Genomic DNA, 18562 nt, shown 5'->3' with positions numbered 1-18562 from the left:
AAATGCTGTTACCTTTATCTAAATAAAACTACAGGCAGATGAGACATGAGGTTCTACAAGTCACAAAAAAAGAAAAGTCGTTAAATACAGTATAATGCATTACATTATAATACATTATAGTGGCGTAATATTTTTGTGGTACCTAGGGACGAAAGTAATTGGTGATAAAAGAATCTACGGTATTACTATCGCAAAAAAGCTATAGAAAGCGAAATTCTCTCTGCTCATTTTATGAAAAAATACTTATTTTTAGACCCTGATACACACCAGTCACTCGACAAAACAGCGCCGATTGTTGAAGTAGATAAAAACACATACAACAAAGTTGTTATTATAACCATAATAGTTCTAAAATTATTGTGATTCATGACATCACCTCCAATTGATGATTACGTTATACATAATGTGTGCAACCGTGAAAAATAAAAATAAATAGTACGTTTCAGGGTTGTATTTATAAGGATGATATCATTTACAGCCGAGAATGGGAGACTCCTTCGATCGAAGAACGTAGAACAGGATCGAACTAAGGTAGATTTCATTTTTAAAATTTGTTCCAGCAGATATTTATTAGAAATTTTATGAATGTTATAAAGTCGGTACAAGGTAAACACGATTTTGACAATTTTTGATTTTTTTTCGGATAACTCCGGACGTATTCGGAATTTTAAAATTTTTTAAACGTCATTTTATTAAGCTCCAAATTGCGCAACTTTGCCTTTATTTAACTGACCCTGTAAGTCTTACGGTTTCCGTGATTCCAATGGTCAACCTCGAATTTGGGACACCCTGTACAAATAGTCATTATACTGTCATTATGCGAAACTAAAGTTTAAGTAAATCAAAAATGGTGTCCTAAATTCCAGGGACTTGATATACAATGATATACCTAGAAAATTATTACATTAAAAAATAAAAAGGGAAAATAGTTAATAGTTAATAGCTTTAATAATTGTTATACACAATTGTGTTTTCACGAATCAGGTATAAAATGCAAAGAAAACTTAAACTTAGACAATACAATTATTTACAATAAAACTTCCTTTAAATTTAGGTATAAAAAATCTAAAATGTATGGCGAATTTTTTGTTAGTACATTTACAACTTATCGTTTAAAATAACTGTTTGGTAGCTACAAACTTTAACCATCCTGTCATCTTTTGAGACGACGCGACGGTAGTTTGTTAACAGGTATTTTCTTTGCCTGGTATCATACTGATGAAGATCCTTATGAAACACATAATCATTCATGCTCGTTTTCACATACATCAGGTTCTCTAAAACATATAATATATAATTGGCATAATTGATATCCGCAAGTTCACAATTACATTCACACAGTCTTGTCTGTAATAATATTTTTGATTGTGCAGAATGCCTCGATGCAAAAATAGCATATGAAAGTCTACAGTAGAACAGGCCAAAGTATGCTGCTCTTAGTACGCTGAGAGACACACAATTTCCCAGTTTCGCAACAAATATAAACTTCTCTTCAGTCCACACACCACTAAGTCAATGTGGACATGCCAAAGCAGCCTAGTATTAAGCTAAACTCTCAAAAACTTTCTTTTCTTTTTGAGGAAAAACTTACAAAAACCAAAACCTTGTCGGTTTTCTTACCATTCAAATATAATCCATTGACTGCGAACCAGTACTCAGCCCTCTCCTGTAACCTCAATAAAACCGCCATAGTATCCTGTGCAGTTTTCAAGAAATGGTTGTGTCATCAGTGTGAAGTGTGAACTTTGTTGTGGGTTCTAAAATATAATAATAGAAAAAGTATGGGTCCCAATACTGAACCGTGTAGCATCCTTATGGTGATCACAATTTCGACCGATATCACATCACCAACCCTAACTGCCTGTATTCTGTTTGACAGGTATATCACGAATAAAAGATTTGTATTACTGAAAAAGTATTTTTTGGGTTTGCATAGGATATTATAACAGGGTGAAAGACCTTGCTAAGGTCACAGAATAAGGTTGTTGAAAGAATCAAAAATAAATTGTACCAGATCCATAACACCTAGAGTAGTATTTCTACCTTTTCGGAAACCAAACTGGCAAGCTAAATAGGTATTGTGGTTAAAATACTCAATAATTTATATTGCCATGCATTTCTCCAAAATTTTTGAAAAGACAGGCAATAATGAGACTGTCCCAATAGTTTTCAGGCGTTTGAACAGTGGCGGCTCGTGCTTTACAAATCTGGGGGTTGCAACTGTAGGGGCCCGTCGGTGATCGCGAATGAAAGACTAAAAAGATTATCGCTAGCGCCTTGGCGGAGGCTTTTTTCGGTGTCATACCCACTTTTAAACGGCCAAAATAAGCAAAAAAACTGGAACTTTTGATATGGTGCAATAATTAAATTAAAAAAACACAAACGAAAGAAAAAAAACTTTAATGACCTAATACCCTAAAAATAGATAAAAAGCGTATGTCGTAATTATAAATTATTTACAAAGAAAATCCATCCGACGTTCTTTAGACTCGGCAAATTTATCAATTACTCTTTGATTGAAATCAGGAATGCTTTCGATAAGATCCCTTTCTTTGGAAAGCATTGCCAAAGCAGAAAGTCTTTCTTGGCTCATGGTGTTTCGTAGAAATGTTTTTATCCTTTTGAGAGTAGAAAAACACCGTTCTGCTTCAGCTGAAGCCATTGGAATGGTAATTCAAATTTTTAAAAGCTTAATAGTTTCACTAAATGTTTCACTAAGCTCACCATTCTGAGAAATATAGTCAAACAGCACAAGTAGTCCCGAGATTGATCTAAATTCCTGTGTTTCATAAATAACTCTTAGTTCTGTTCGGAGCTTTTGTTCTATAAAAAATGGGTAACCCTTTATTGTTTCTTTAAATTTTATTTCAGGAAAATTAATACTATATTGGTTATACTGCTCCGAAAAAAAAAGACTAGCGGCGACTAAATGTCCGGTAAAACTGAATCGCTCCTTTCCTTGACAAATAATAATGTCACATACTTCTTTTGCTTCTCGACAAAATTCTGTAGAGTCATCCAGCCTCCGTCGTTTGGACGTGGATGGCTCCGATAGAGATGGCTCAATAGCGTCCGTGATATTATTTCTAATTTCCATTAATTTATTTTCAAAAGATAATATGTAGGTATTTGCAAGAGCAGCGTCAATTTGCCTCGATTGAAATTTACTAAATAAAATATCCACGTGAGGCATTATCTTATAAAATAGATTGAGCCAAAAAACAAAATTTCTACTTTGAAGAATTTTCACATACCCTGATGCCTGGTTTGTGGTGCTAATATTTCTGCTTTCATTTAAAATTTGTTTCATTGTCTCTAAAATGCCATCTTTGTATTCAAATACAGTACAAACAACTCTAGAATTAAAATTCCACCTGGTCGGGGCTGAGCGTGGTAAGCGTTTTTTCACAATCTGGTCCAGTACTAACGATCTCTGAGGACTATTGGAAAAAAATGCACAAATTCCTTGTAAATTGGCAAAGAAAATTCGAACGTTTTTGTTTGCAGAAGCAGCATTTAACATTATTAAATTAAGTTGATGTGCATAGCAATGCATGTACGCAGCATGTTCATAAGATTTTTTAATTATTGCTTGCACCCCGTTAGACGACCCGCTCATAACTGATGCACCATCGTATGTTTGTGCAATGAGTTTGGTTTTGTTATCTTTAACATGTTTGTCAAGCTCTGCCAGAATAACCGAAGATAAAGTTTTGGCGTCATGATCACAAGGCACCAAAAAATCCCAAAAACGTTCAACTGGCTTACCGTTTACGATGTACCGAAAGACAATTGCCATTTGAAATATATTTGATACGTCACTAGTTTCATCGGCTATTATGGACAAAAAATCTGCTTGTTTTATTTCCTTACAAATCTCTTCTTGACATACATTAAACATTGTTTGCAAAATCTGATTTTGGATTGTCTTCGATGTACCTTTAAATACTGATGCTTTTTGTAAATGTTGTTTTAGAGCACCGTCTAATTCAGCACTAAAATCAATCAAGCCTCGGAAAACCCCAGGATTAGAAGATGACATAGACTCATCATGTCCTCTTAACGCGAGTTCGAAAGCTCCACAAAAACGTACACAATTAATAATAATGTTTAAAATATATCGATTTTGTTTTACCTGTTCGTTATGCAGGTCAATATTTCGACGATATGCACCACTTAATTGGACTGCTACATTGACACTTCCAAAAAGTGAATATTGTACGACATTCTTCATATGTGTTGCCGATAATGAATGTTTTTTAATGCGGTCTCCTGAGTGATTAAGATCAGTAAAACCTACTTTTGTCCAAGAAACTTCGCCTCCAAACAATAAACAAGGAAAACAAAACAAAGCATTTTTTATTGGACACCCACAAAGCCACGTATGTTTATTGTACAAGTCAGGATTAAATGTTCTCATAAAAGTCCTTTTTTTGCTAGACACAGATTGTTCTATTTTTAAAGGCGGAGTAGGCCTGCCAAGTCTTTTTATCTCAGCCTTATCATTTAATGATCGGCTACAGAACGGCTCTGCAATTAAACTTTGCACCGAATTCATTTTTACCACTAAAGCTTTAAATTAAAATTTATTTATATAAATTATGTTTACAAAACAGTAAATTAATTCAACACATAAAAACACAACAACGTACCGCGCCATAAACTGAATCAATGATCGGATTTTATTAAATTTGTCGGTAAAATAAACAAGGTTTGCACTATTCTTGCAACCACACGCACCTTATGAGAAACATTATAGCCGCCTCCTCCGACGTAGGCAACTTACAATACGCCGTAATACAATGTATGTATAATCGAGTGGTTTTCAGTTTGTGTGCACACCGCCGACCGTCCGTCAGCGATCTCGATGCGACGCGATGTAGTATAGGAAATGATTCTTTTTTTAAGGGTGTTTTGGTAAAGTTTTAAATTAATACTTGATTGCAATTTACAAAAGATGCTATAATATAAATAAAAATATGTTTCGTTTTTTTTAGTCTTTTTTTTTTGGGGGTTGCGCAAACCTGCAAACCTAATGAGCAGCCGCCACTGCGTTTGAATCACCCTTTTTTAAAATATAGGAGTTACCAATGGTTTCTTTAAAAGAGGAGGAAAAGTATTTATTTTTAAACAGAAACTAACTAACTAAAAGCTAACAAATGTGCAGGCTTTTTTATGTCATTGACTATAGTATTCCTCTGGTGAACTGGAATTTTATCTATTACATCGTGTGCAATATTTAAAAAAATTGTTAAAAAAATCTGCCGTGACAGTACTGGATTTTCTCGTTCTTCTGGATATCTTCCTGTTAGCATTTATGATGGTCCTGGATGGATTATTAGAGGTTCTGATTAGGGCATCATTTGAACTGACTTTTGTTGTGGCTTACGCTACTTCTACTCACTACTATGATCGAAGACCACACGTCAATGATGTGTGACAATCTCGATCTCATCATGATACGCCAAGCGTGCAATCAGTTTATTCATTATTTGTAAATTAACCTAATATAACATTTAAAAAAACAGTTAAAATTAGTGTTATTTTAATAATACAGTCTACTACACACGTATAATGGTCCATACGAGCGGACGCAGTTCATCTGTAGCAGAAAACAATGTGACTGTGCGAGTAAGAACCCAAATCTAACCTAAAATCCGTTTTTCCTCGCGGCTCGGGCCGAGTCAAGTTACGACCGTCGTCGGCACGAACTTACAAATATACCTGGACTGTCAATTCAATGAAAAGTAAATGACCATTACTAGGGGGCCGCCATTTTGCGTGATTGTGTCCTTTCGATGTTGGTCACTCTGACAAATTTTAGTTGTGCCAACTGTAGGGAAACAAAATTTTTGAGAGGTTATGTTTACAGAAATAGAAAGTTACATATAGGTAAGAATTTAAGATAGTTGCGTTAGATCTGTGATTTTTCTGGTACTTCTTTAAGAATTTCGTTAAAATTTATGAAAGAAAGTAATCCTCACCTAAAATGAGACAAAGTTTCAATCAACTTGGAATAGATGCATGCACTTTAAAATATTTGTTTTATTATTCTGATAATCTTGAATCTCATAAATTCTAATACCATGAAAATCATGATATTCATTTAAATCTTTGCTTGTATTTACTTAACAAATTTAGTTAAAAACACTTATTTTCTTTCTATTTTTACTATTACGAGTTTTACTTTCCTTCCATGTGCAGTGTTTCCACATTAATAGGTACAACCATATATAAGAATCAAAATATAGATGTTTTTATGAGGGTTTGTAATTATAAAGGGTTTATGTAGTAAAAATATACTATTCTGTCAACAACTCAATATATTATTCTATTATAAACAACACAGACGGACAACTCACAATAATTCGGTTTTGAGAAACTGAACCAAATACCTTTAAATAAAGATGGTGATAAATTATTCACGTATTAAATAAGGAGAAAGATACATCGCCTGTTCCAGACGATATACCCAAGCGTCGTTTACAAATCGCCAAAAACTAGGCAATCCGCTATACTCACACGTCAAACGTCAGCGTCGTCAACTTCATTACCGTTATTTAATATATATTTTGTTGGCAACACTAAAACTTTTCAGAGTGACCAACATCAAAAAGACACAATCACTATAAAAATGGCGGCCACCATGCAGTGGTCATTTTTGGGTATCGCGGCCATATGCATTAGCAGTCCAGGTATATTTATAAATTCGTGGTCGTCGGTTGTTCGTCGGATAAAGGAGCAATTATTTTTTTCATTAAATTTAATTTGCATCAATAAACATATAACATGACAGAGCTAGAAGAAAAATTAAGGGCGTAAGCAAGAAGCGTGGTTCTATTAAGTCAAAACTAACTATTTTTGAAAAATTCACTAAGTAAATACACACACTGTAGCAACGTTTACCGGATGCTCAACAATTAATTAGTCAGTTTGATGACGCGCAAACCGATAGTGGATGCGTTTTAGAGGATACTAATTTAGAATGAATTGAACGCGAACAGTTTAGTAACAGGTATTATAACATTTTAACAATAGCTAAAACAATAACAGAAAATAATTCTAGCGACGAAAACAGTGATATTGCTAGTCGTGCTTCGGGACACGTCGGGACAAGTTGACTGGTGCGGTGAAACTTCCTGAGATTAAGTTACATAAATTTGACGGTTTATTTCAAAATTGGCTAGAGTTTAGAGACATTTTTCAATAATTGATTCAAGAAAACAGCAGAATTAACGACATTCAAAAATTTCATTATTTGCGAGCCTCTCTTGTGGGTGCAGCAACGCAAGTAATTCAGTCAATTTAGTTTTGTGCTACTAAATATGACGTGGCATGGAAGAACCTATGCGAAAGATTGAATAATACAAATTTACTTTTACAGAATCACATTCATGCAATTTCTAACTGCCGACCTGTTGATACAGAGTCAGCCTTTGAAATTAGAAACTTAAGTGATAATCTGTTCAAATATCTTAGAAGCTTAAAACAATTAGGTGAACCAATCGAGTATTGGGATACATTAATAATATACATAGTTTTATCTAAGTTGGACTAGCACATCGCGAGAATGGAAAAGGCTTAAAGCACAAACAGCAAACGTTTTGTACATTAGACTTTTTTAAGAATTTCCTAAAAGAGAGAGCAGATATACTAAAGAACTAAGAATGTAATTTAAGAATAAAGCAAATTGATTTAAAACAATTAAAACAGTTTAGTTATGAAAATAAACGTACATATAAAACATCGCGAGGACTTCATACAAATACGAATTAAAATAGTAACAAGTTGAATTTTGACGGTGCGCAACCAAGCGTTTTTTATGTAACGGAAACGATAACATTTTCTATTGTGCAGAATATTTGACACGAGCTTAAATTATGCATTAACTGTTTAAAACGAAATCATGCTCCTAAAGACTGCAAGTGGTCAGGTTGTAGGCTATGTCGTTTAAAACACAATACGTTATTACACGGTACAAATGGGCATACTAATACTAATTAGTCAGAAAATTAGTCATATTACTTGTACTGTTGCATAAGCTCAGAACGCACTTCTTTCTGCGGCACAGGTATAGTTTCGCGATATATTCGGTCATTATATAACCGCACGTGCTCTGTTAGATTGTATTTCTCAACTTCATAACTAATGCTTTATATGAGAAACTAAAATAACCAACTATACAAACCGATTTAACAATAACAGGTGTAAGTGATAAAATTGCACACTCTACGGAAAAATGTCAGGTAAAAATTCAGCCAAAAATTAACACTTTTTCTTTTGATTTGAGTTGTTTTATCCTAAGAAAAATAACAAGCGACTTACCGGGAATGATCATTAAGCGTTAAAAATACCGCAACATTTTAAACTTATAGATTCTGAATTAGATATTTCCGATAAAATTGATTTACTACTGGGGTCGACGTTTTTTGGAATCTCTTAACCTCCGGAAAACAAGAGCTTGGAAACCAGGGCCCTATCCTGTAAAATACTGAAATAGGATGGATAGTGTCTGGACCTTTAACGTTTGTTAAAAATTTTATGATATGTAATCTCAGTAAAAACGTTTTACTGCAAAATCAGCTAACTAAGTTTTGGGAGCTAAGGAAATCTCAAACAAAAAAACCTCTTTCGAATGAGGAGGTCTTATGCGAAAAACATTTTATCGATACGTTAGAGTACTCAACGGACGGAAGATTTATAGTGTCTTCACCTCCTAAAGATTCGCCAAAGAAGCTTAGAGGTATGCGTGACTTAGCAATCAAACGTTTTGTCAGTGTAGAAATAAAGCTCTTATCCAATGAGAAGTTACGAACATTATATGTTGTTTTTTTATAAGAGTATGAACAGTTCGGTCACATGACAGAAATAGAAGATAATTTAAAAAATGGTAAGCCAGAATATTATTTACCTAATCATGGAGTATTAAAAGAAACAAGTAGTACGACTAAACTACGCGTGGTATTTGATGCTTCAGGGCCCTCTACATCGGGGCTATCATTCATGATTCAATCTGACTTATTATCAATCTTAATGCGCTTCAGAATGCGAGCCATTGAACTCTAAGGTGATATCAAAATGATTTGCAGGCAGGTATTAATAAATCCTAAGGAACAAAACTTGCAAAAAATAGTGTGGCGATCGAATCCAAATAAACCTATTAAAACTTACCAATTGAATATCGTGACTTATGGCACCATCGCGGGGTCATTCCTAGCAATACACTTCTTACATCAAGTCGCCATGGAATGCGAGAATGAACATCCAAAAATTGCTAAAATTATTAAGGAAGACATGTACGTGAACTTACTGACGTGCGTAGATTCACAAAAAAAAGCAGAATATGTCGTTAATATCACTCACAAAGTTTTACTTAATCGTGGATTTGAATTACGTAAATGGCAATCAAACTGCTTTAACTTTAATACTAGAGATTCAGATATAGTAGAATTCATTGCCAATAAAGACCACGATACAAAAATTATAGGGCTCCAGTGGCCCTATACTTACTTTCAAAGTTATTCTGACAATTGAAATTGATCCAAAAAGTATGACAACACGAATTGTGTTATCCAGAATAGCTACAATATTTGATCCACTAGGTCTGACGAGTCCATGCATAATTAATATTATGCATGGACTCGTCAGACAACGGTCTTAGTACAGAAATTATGGGCGGAAAACCTAACATGCGATCAGCCTTTACCATTTCATATTTTAACATTATGGATTCGTTTTTCTTCAGAATTAACCATGCTGGACAGACTAAGGATTAAAGGTTACTTGTCAAAATCCAAATTTTATTGCTCTACGCGGATTTGCCGATGCATCCGAGGCCAGTTATGGGGCCTGTATACATTTTATCGAAAAACAATGACGGTGATTCAAAATGCAATCTGTGTGTGCCAAGTCTAAATTAGCTCCTCTTAAGTCTTTGACGATACTGAGATTGGAGTTATGCGGAGCATTAATTCTAGCTCAGCTTCTTACTAAAGTCTTAGCATCTATTGATATAAATAATAATAAGGTATATTGCTGGTCAGATTCCGCAATCGTCTTAGCATGGTTAAAGACGTCTTCAAATTTGCTAAAATAATTTGTTGATAATCACGTCATGGAAATTCAGAAACTCACTAGTACATTTACTTGGAATCATATAGAATCCCAGGAGAACCCAGCCGATCTTGTTTCACGCGGTTTGGAACCTAAGCAGTTGATAATTTCAGATCTCTGGTGGCACGGACCAAAATGGCTATTTTATCCCAGCCAATTCACCTCATTTTGGTGGTATTTAGGAAGGGGGAGTAAAGAGCTTTAAACATAATTTTAAGAGAATAGTAGGTTCATATTTATTATTTCTATTCAATCTGCAAACTTTAGATGCGCGCATCGAAGCAGTACTAAATTCCCGACCACTCTGCCCTCTGAGTTCCGATCCCAATGATTTATCCACTCTAACTTCCGCACATTTCCTCATCGGAAGATCAGCAATGGGGATAGCAGAACCTTCCATGATGCATTTGCCGGACAACCGACTTTCCCAATATAAGTTGGTGCAAAAGGTTCAGCAGTTTGGAAAAAAATGGAAAACTAACAACGGTAAGCTTGAACTGGGACAATTAGTTTTGGTTAAAGACCACCCATCAATCTACCCAGCAATCTACCACCCATGAAGTGGCGTTTGGGACGTGTTAGCGCAACTCGTTAGCGGAAAGGACAACATAAATAGAGTGGCCTCAATCAAGACTATAGACGGGATAATCAGTAGGGCCATCGTTAGACTCTGCCCACTTCCATGTTAAAAGCCCATCCTTTCAAAGCGGGGGACATGTTGTAGCTTGCGCTACTTCTACTCACTACTATGGTCAAAGACCACACATCAACGACGGTTCTCAAGAAGCGACAGACATTCTCATCACGACACGCCAAGCGTGCAATCAGTTTATTCATTATTTGTAAATTAAACTAATATAATATTTTAAAAAACAGTTAAAATTAGTCTCAATATAATAATACAGTCCACTACACATGTACAACTTTGACTTCCTGTAATCCTCCTCAAGACTTAAGTGAGCATATTATCTGCTGAACTCACCCTATGTTTCAACTTATGTTTGACCCCTGTTCTGACCTAATAGTCCTACATAATATGATTTCTTAGGGAATGCCCACAAATAAGCATTCCTGAAAACATTCATAAATTATTTCATTAAATAGGGCGACATACCTTCCTTATTTTGTAAAACTCATTTCTTTCGCATTTAGAAATTATACATATTTGTAATTATGCATATCTAGGTGATCTGACAGATTTAACTAAGTGTATGTGTTAAGAAACAAAGATATGTTCAAATACTACTTCTTTTTAAGAAAAAATTGTCTGACACAAACCAAACATCTCAAATAGATCTGTCAACCAGATACATATTTAGAATTAAATTTAAAGGTTAGGTTTAAAGTATTTGATTATAAATTACGATTCAGTAGTTTATATATCTTTTAGATTTCCCTTAGCATTTTGACGAACTAAAAACTAGTTCTAGATCTTTAAATTTCCTCTTGAATCCGATTTTCAATTTAAAGGTTATTAATAAGTTTGTTTGCGCGAGAAATTCTGAACTACTTTCGGATTACAGTGCATGCGCTTTTAAGGTTTGTCGATCGCGGAACACAAATATTGTGTACAGAATTAATTCCGTACACGTTCAATAGATATCAGAGTTAAAACAAGAGGGTATAATCCTGCAAACAGATTCAATTTTTTTTAACAGTGATTAACGATTCATAAAATACAGAAACTATTGTTCGTACGTTAAATATATTTGGTAAGAGTAATTCTTATATTTCAATTGAGCTTTTTAGTTATTCTAATATATGACATGAAGTAAAATAATATTGTTTTAACAAAATTTCAGATCTTTTTTTTAAATGATGATGCATAATTTAGTCTCCAGTGACGGGGAATTAAAAGAGTTGCTTGCAAATCATGAGGTACCAAAAGTACACAATTACTTCGAAGATATTGTTCCTTTGCTCACTGATGAAGAATATGTGTGCTATTTCCGTTCAAGCAGGGAGGAAACCTAACAGTTATCTGAACATTTGAAGCCTCTCAATATTATCATCATGAGATTGTAAATTATGAGAAAATACTTCCATTTAGGGTTTTACTACATTTTTGCGGTTTGTCAGTAATGAGGCTGCTAGTACAGAGTGGTGGTTGATCGATTCGGAATAACAAAAAGTTCTCTTTTTAAAGTTACAAGTACTTAATTCTTTGATTTTAAATGTATGTTTTAGGCTCAGGTTGTATGTGGCCATCAAAAGAGAATTCGCGATATATTCATAGGCTCAGTTCACGATAGCCGAGTTTTTCGATCATCACCATTTAATGATACTTTAACAGAAAGATGTTGTGATTTTTTTCTCATTGGAGATAGCGGAAATTACGGAAAAGACATTTAAAGATAGAGGTAATTTAACTAGAAGGCAAAGGAACTTTAATTATCTTTTATGTTTTAATAGATATTTTAATTGACCACTGCCTCGGATTAATAAAACAAAAATTTTCATAATTGTATCATTTTAAATTAAAGAATACAGAAAATATTGTTCATTTTATTAGAGCTTGTGCTGTTTTGCACAATATATCACAATATCATGTTATAAATGCTCTACAACTGAAAATATAATTTTTTTAAATGTGAATTTTAGGTATTCAATAGGTATTAGGTAGGAAATAGGGTACTTTTTCAAAATAATTATAAAGGTTGTATTCAGAAAAATATACTATATCTACACTTAAAAATAGGAAATGAAAAGATAACAATTAAAGATTGGGTCTAAATTACAGATCATAAATTACCATTTAAAGAACACATCACTACAAAACTTAAAATAGCCTATTCAACCCTAAAAATGCTTTATCCACACATACATTATTTAAATCAAACAACAAAAAGAACATTATGCGAATCCTTAGTCTTATCTCACTTTAACTTTTGTGACTCAATTTATGGCCCATGTCTGTATAATGAAACAAAACGCCGAATTCAAGTTGTTCAAAACTCCTGTCTAAGAATTATTTTTGGTATACTAAGACGCAACAGCATTACTTCTAAACTTAAAGATGTAAAATGGTTAGATATGGCAAGACGTAGAGAGTCAGTTTCTTATTCAGTTTCTTTTTATTATAAAATTAAAAAAAATCGCATCCTTCAGTACCTTTTTAATAAAATTAAAATAAGAACTTTAGCACATCATGTAAACCTAAGACAAAGATATCTTGTTGACATTCCAAGACATCATAAGGAAATTTTTAAATCATCTTTTTCCTATAATGCTGCCAAGCTGATAAATAAGTATAAAATTAATGATTTAACATTGTCAGTCTGCTCATTTAGAAATTCAATTTGAAATCCTATTCAATTGAAAACTCTCTCTTTTTCTTCCTCTTTATTTTGTAAATATATTCTTATATATATAATTATAAAAAAATAAATAAACAGTTTACTTCGTGGCTTCAACAGCCCCTACGTAATTGTTAGGATGCAAAAAATTAGGCCATTTAATCCCGCACAATTATATTATTATTTCTTTTGCAGCAATATAAATATTGAATTGTTAATTGTATTGGGAATTTATAAACGTTATTATTACATAATATTTACTTTTAAACTAAATGTAAATTCTACCCTATAAAAGCTTTTACTAAATATTTTATCCTAAAGCCAATATAACTACAAAAAACTTTAATTCGTGCAAATGTCCGAGAAAGGCAAAATTAATTGCTTTTTAATATATTCTTTCAACAAACCAATGCGTTCTTCGAAAATCTTATTCTTTTTAATTTTCTCTGACAATTTCTTTTCTTCAACTTTTATAATTTTTTGATAAAATTCTTTTCCATCATTTCTTATTTCTTTTAACATGTCTCCTTTTAACTTCCTTGTTTTATAATGTTTTTCCTTCATTTTTTGTTGCAATTCGTTTGCAATAATTTCATACATTTTCTTCAGGTTTCTTAATTTGAGAGACCCAACTTGATTACGATTTTTTTTGTATAAATCCAAAAACATGAGGGCAATATTATATGTCCATTTAAATGACTTGTATCGTGAACGAGAAGGCACAATTAATGTACAAACTCTGAATGCTCTAAAAATAAACACAATGCACTTTATTATAAGTTTATGTTATTCAAGTTCTAATAACTTTTGTGAAAATATAAATTCCTTTTTGTTAGAAACAACCTAGCCATAAAAATGATTTTCAAATATTAACATAAAAAAATGTGTCTATACTAGTCTATTTTTGTTTATAATATACCCATATTTTAAATATGTTTTCCTTCATCTATTGCGAGGTCTTCGAAAAGATCATAAAATTGTCTTGAACAAACAATTGTTTTCTTGTTGAGATTACAATAAAAAAAACTTGTTTGTAAAACTTAAATAAATATGATTAGCTTGTGAAAGCGTTCGCGGGTTGCGAAGATTCCAAATTAGTACGGGATTAAACATACGCAATGTAGTAGTTTGAGCAATTTCTCCCGCGAACAAAGCTAATAAATGAATATAAAATATATTCTAAATATAACCTTTTTTAGTTATCATAAAGGGTATAATATTGTTATCTCTAGTTATGTCATTGCTATAATTTTTAAGAATTTATGTTACGAACGCTACTTTATAATTTTATGTTTATGAGCATAAAGCCTATTTTAAGTCTACATTGAATTCATTATTCTCAAAATACAAGTCAGCTTAAGAAATTTGGATTCTTCTTTGGATTTTGTTTTTTTTTTCAAGTTGACTCAAGGAGGTACTACTACCTTCCGACAAACAAAGTGGGCTTACAACTATAATATTTTTTGTAACTCAAGATTCAATGATCAATTTTTTGGCAGAGAGAGATGAGAGCGCAATATCGTGTAACAGACGAGGAAAAAGTCTGCGAAGTCGAGCTCGAGGGTCTGATTGTTGGACGGGCCGTGGTTTTACATGTGCGGGCGGCTGGGGATGATATTTTATTTCTAATTTCTATTATTTTATATTTAAATATCTGTTTGGCAGGTACTTAAAAGTGTGCTCCCTTATTGTCGTTTCTTTATCGCTTTATTTTGTAGTTTTTGGCAGTTCTTTTTATAAGCTGTTTTTTGTTCTGTTTTTGCTATGTTGTTGCTGTTTTTGTTGTTGTTGCTTTGTTAATGTTTTTGTTGCTAAATACGTTTTTTTGTCGTTAATTTTCGTAAATTATACCACCAAGATGGCATTGTGGAGACCCTTTGATGTGTCAGATAACGAAGCTGAAAGGCCGGAATATAACGAATTTTTAAATAAAGACCTACATGTTCAATCACAGCGGCTAATATTAAATATTTTTAATTGCTTGAAATGTGAAATACCTGAAGCCTCACAAAATCAAATTTTAACAAGAATTTGTGAGCTTACTAAGCTGGCTCGTACCACCGTTTACAGTGTGATAAAAGCAGGAAATGTCATTGATCATTCTGTAAAACGAAAAAAATGTGATAAAAAACTTAGAAAAATTGATGATATCGACAAAAATGTTATTCATCGATCTATTTATCAATTTTATAGTGAAAACAAAGTTCCATCATTAGAAGACATTCAAAGAAAGCTACTAACGGATTATCTCGACTACAAATATAAAAGTCTTGCTACATTACGTTGTGTATTAGTAGAATGTGGATTTAAATATAAAAAGTTAGATAAAAGGATGGTTATTATGGAATCTCCTCGAATTGTAACATGACGACAGGAATATTTAGAAAAAATAAAGGAATACCGTCAATTAAACAGGAACATAGTTTACCTAGATGAAACTTGGTATGATACTCATGATGTCGTTAAGTATGGTTGGGTGGACAACACTAAAAAGTGCTCACTAAGTGGACCAAGTTCTCGCAGTAAACGTGTTATAATTTTGCACGCAGGTGGTGATAATGGCTTTATCCAATAACACCTCTACAAAAGGACAAAGCGCTCCAAAAAATTTTGCTCGTGACGTCACGCGTTTGGGCCGTGCACTTCGGGTTGATTTTCAGGTGAATTCGGCTGTTGACGCTGCCGTTGTTCGTCCGCGGAAGGCTGCCTGGAACGCTGCCAGACTTTGCAGATTGCCGTGAACATTAGAATGCTCTATTACTATCTTAAAATAATTAAATCTATATCTTTAACTGCTCTTACTTTACAATTTAGTTAAAAAAAAGAGTGCATCCTTATTTTCTTTTCATAATTTAAACTTCCATTTTTTCAAATTTTATCATTTATCTAATACCTTGTTACTTGCCAATAGGAGTTCTTTCTATATAAATCTGACAGCGGCGCATCTACTAGTTGTGCCACCTGATGAAACGAGAGGTTAGGTTGTTTATATTTATGTTCTGTGGTTGCCGGTATTTCTGACGAGATCCGCAGTAAACATTAGCTCATTTTTGTATTTTTTTCTAAAATCGGAACTGCTTATTTCCGCGAAACGTGTATGTTATATTTATGTAAACTCTTCGCGTACTTTTAAATCGCAAAATTGTACTTAGGACTAGAAAAATCCTCGGAAAAACCGGGTCTCCGGCGCGCCGCGGTTTTATTTGTTTATATCAGACTTTAATACTTCGGTTCGTGTTTAATTTAATGTTTTTCTCCTAGTTCGGCTTGTAGTTTATACCAGAGTGTAAATATGCCTCAAATGTGTTGTGTTCCGGGTTGTAACGGAAACTAAAAAACGGACCTAAAGTGCATGTCTTCGGTTTTCCTAAGGATATACATAAATCTAAGGGGAAAATGGGTAAAAGCCATACACAGAGATGACTTTGAGCCCACAAACAACACCAAAGTATGTGAAGCTCATTTTCCTGAAGGTAGTATAATAAAGAGTACTTTATTATATGTTTTATTATACATATTAAGTTCAAGATTCCAACACAGGTAAAATTTTTACAATAGAATTACTAAAACCATGACTGAAACTTTTGAAACTTTTTTATATAGCAAGCCAGTTTGTGTTTTAACATCAAAATTTAAAACTCTATATAGTTCCCATAGTTTAGATGATTTATATGCAATACTTAAAGCAATAGACCTTACTATTATTACCCTGCCTTTGGAGGAAAATGTTACCAATAATGACAACCCCGACTGTGACTTAAATCTGCCACCTACAAATACTGCTACCAATACCCTTGGCAATACTATTCTCGATCATGCCAAACCATCAAATGACATAAATAAAATGAAATGTGTGTTCCATTTTGTGTCAAACATACTAAAAAGTTTTAAAAACATTGAAGACAACAAAATAGTGCATTCTTTAGATTTTATTTGTGAACAATTAGCTTTGCTTACAGCTGCAAAGGAAAGGTACAGATATTCAAGTAGTACAATAATTTTGACTTCTATAATCTATACTATTAGTCCTCATGCATACAAGTATTTAAGAGATTATGGATCCCTAATTTTACCACATCCTCAAACTATAATGGGTATTTGTAACAAACACATGACCAATCCCCACATAGATGAAAAAAATGTTTTTAACTTATGCCCGAAATGTGTTTAGTTTACTAAAGGATCATGAGAGATTTGTGACACGACTTTTTGATGAAATTCATATTGACCCTTGCATGGACTATAAAGCCGGTAATATCACTGGAACATCAGTCAATAATAAGTCTCTAGCTTCAACCGCATTGACTTTTATGATTACAAGTGTGTGTTCCAGCTTTAAGGAAGTAGTTCACATAGCTCCCATCTCCAAAATTACATCAGACATACTTTATAATTTTATTAAGACAATTATTGAAAATTTAGAGGAGATTGGGTACATAGTTTTTTAATAGTGTGATAATAATGCCATTAGTCATTTTTCAACTGCAGACCAACTTAGCATTGTTTATCCTCATCCCATAGATAATCAGAGACCATTATTTTACCTATTTGACACAGTTCACTTACTTAAATGTGTATTTAATAATTGGCTTAACTCTAAACCAGACCAAAAATTTTATTTTCCTGATTTTGACACCTCGAAGAAAAAATGTGCTTCTTTTTCTGCAATTAAAAAATTACATGAACTGGAGTATACCTAAGCTTTTTAAGCTTTTAAAGTCAATATATGTATTTATGTGTATATAATAACATTTTTTACTACTTAATGGTATAAAAAAAATTAAAAAATACCTAAATACGTATGTTGAATTTTGGTGCAGATGTAGGGGAGTTGGGAGTCTGCATTTAATATTACTATACACATATACACCATAATATTTAACCTGACATTCAACCAGAACTAAAACATACCTTTGAATGTTTCCTGAACTCTATTCTATTCCTAGCATTTTTTAAAATAAGCCAAATATTGCGATATTAGCATATGAAATCCCTTGGTTTTTAAAAATCGGTGGCCCACATCGATGACGTCACGCGCCAAGCACTAAGGCCTTTTCTTTGAGTGGGTGTTGCTTTATCCCCAATGCGTTGTTGTTGTCGGCCAAAAAGATAAAGGATTCGTCGGCTGATTACCATGAGGACATGGCAGCCAA

The 18562-nt window shown here is 33.2% G+C and overlaps 1 protein-coding gene across 4 annotated transcripts in view; it reads right to left on the bottom strand.

Moving 5' to 3' along the window:
• Nucleotides 1-18562, bottom strand: part of LOC126745150 (ras-related protein Rab-28-like) — a 54045-nt gene that overhangs the window by 24434 nt on the left and 11049 nt on the right. For 2 of the 4 annotated variants that reach the window (XM_050452879.1, XM_050452872.1), the window contains exon 2: nucleotides 1621-1757. The exons of the other annotated variants lie outside the window; for them this stretch is intronic. The gene's annotated coding sequence lies outside the window, so the exon portion shown is untranslated. The remainder of the gene's footprint in view (nucleotides 1-1620; nucleotides 1758-18562) is intronic. 4 annotated transcript variants of the gene reach the window in all.

The sequence above is a fragment of the Anthonomus grandis genome, chromosome 15, assembly GCF_022605725.1.
Source record: "Anthonomus grandis grandis chromosome 15, icAntGran1.3, whole genome shotgun sequence".
NCBI lineage: Eukaryota > Metazoa > Arthropoda > Insecta > Coleoptera > Curculionidae > Anthonomus > Anthonomus grandis.
Note: the sequence above shows the minus strand (reverse complement) of the source record. Positions and strands in the feature narration are given on the sequence as shown.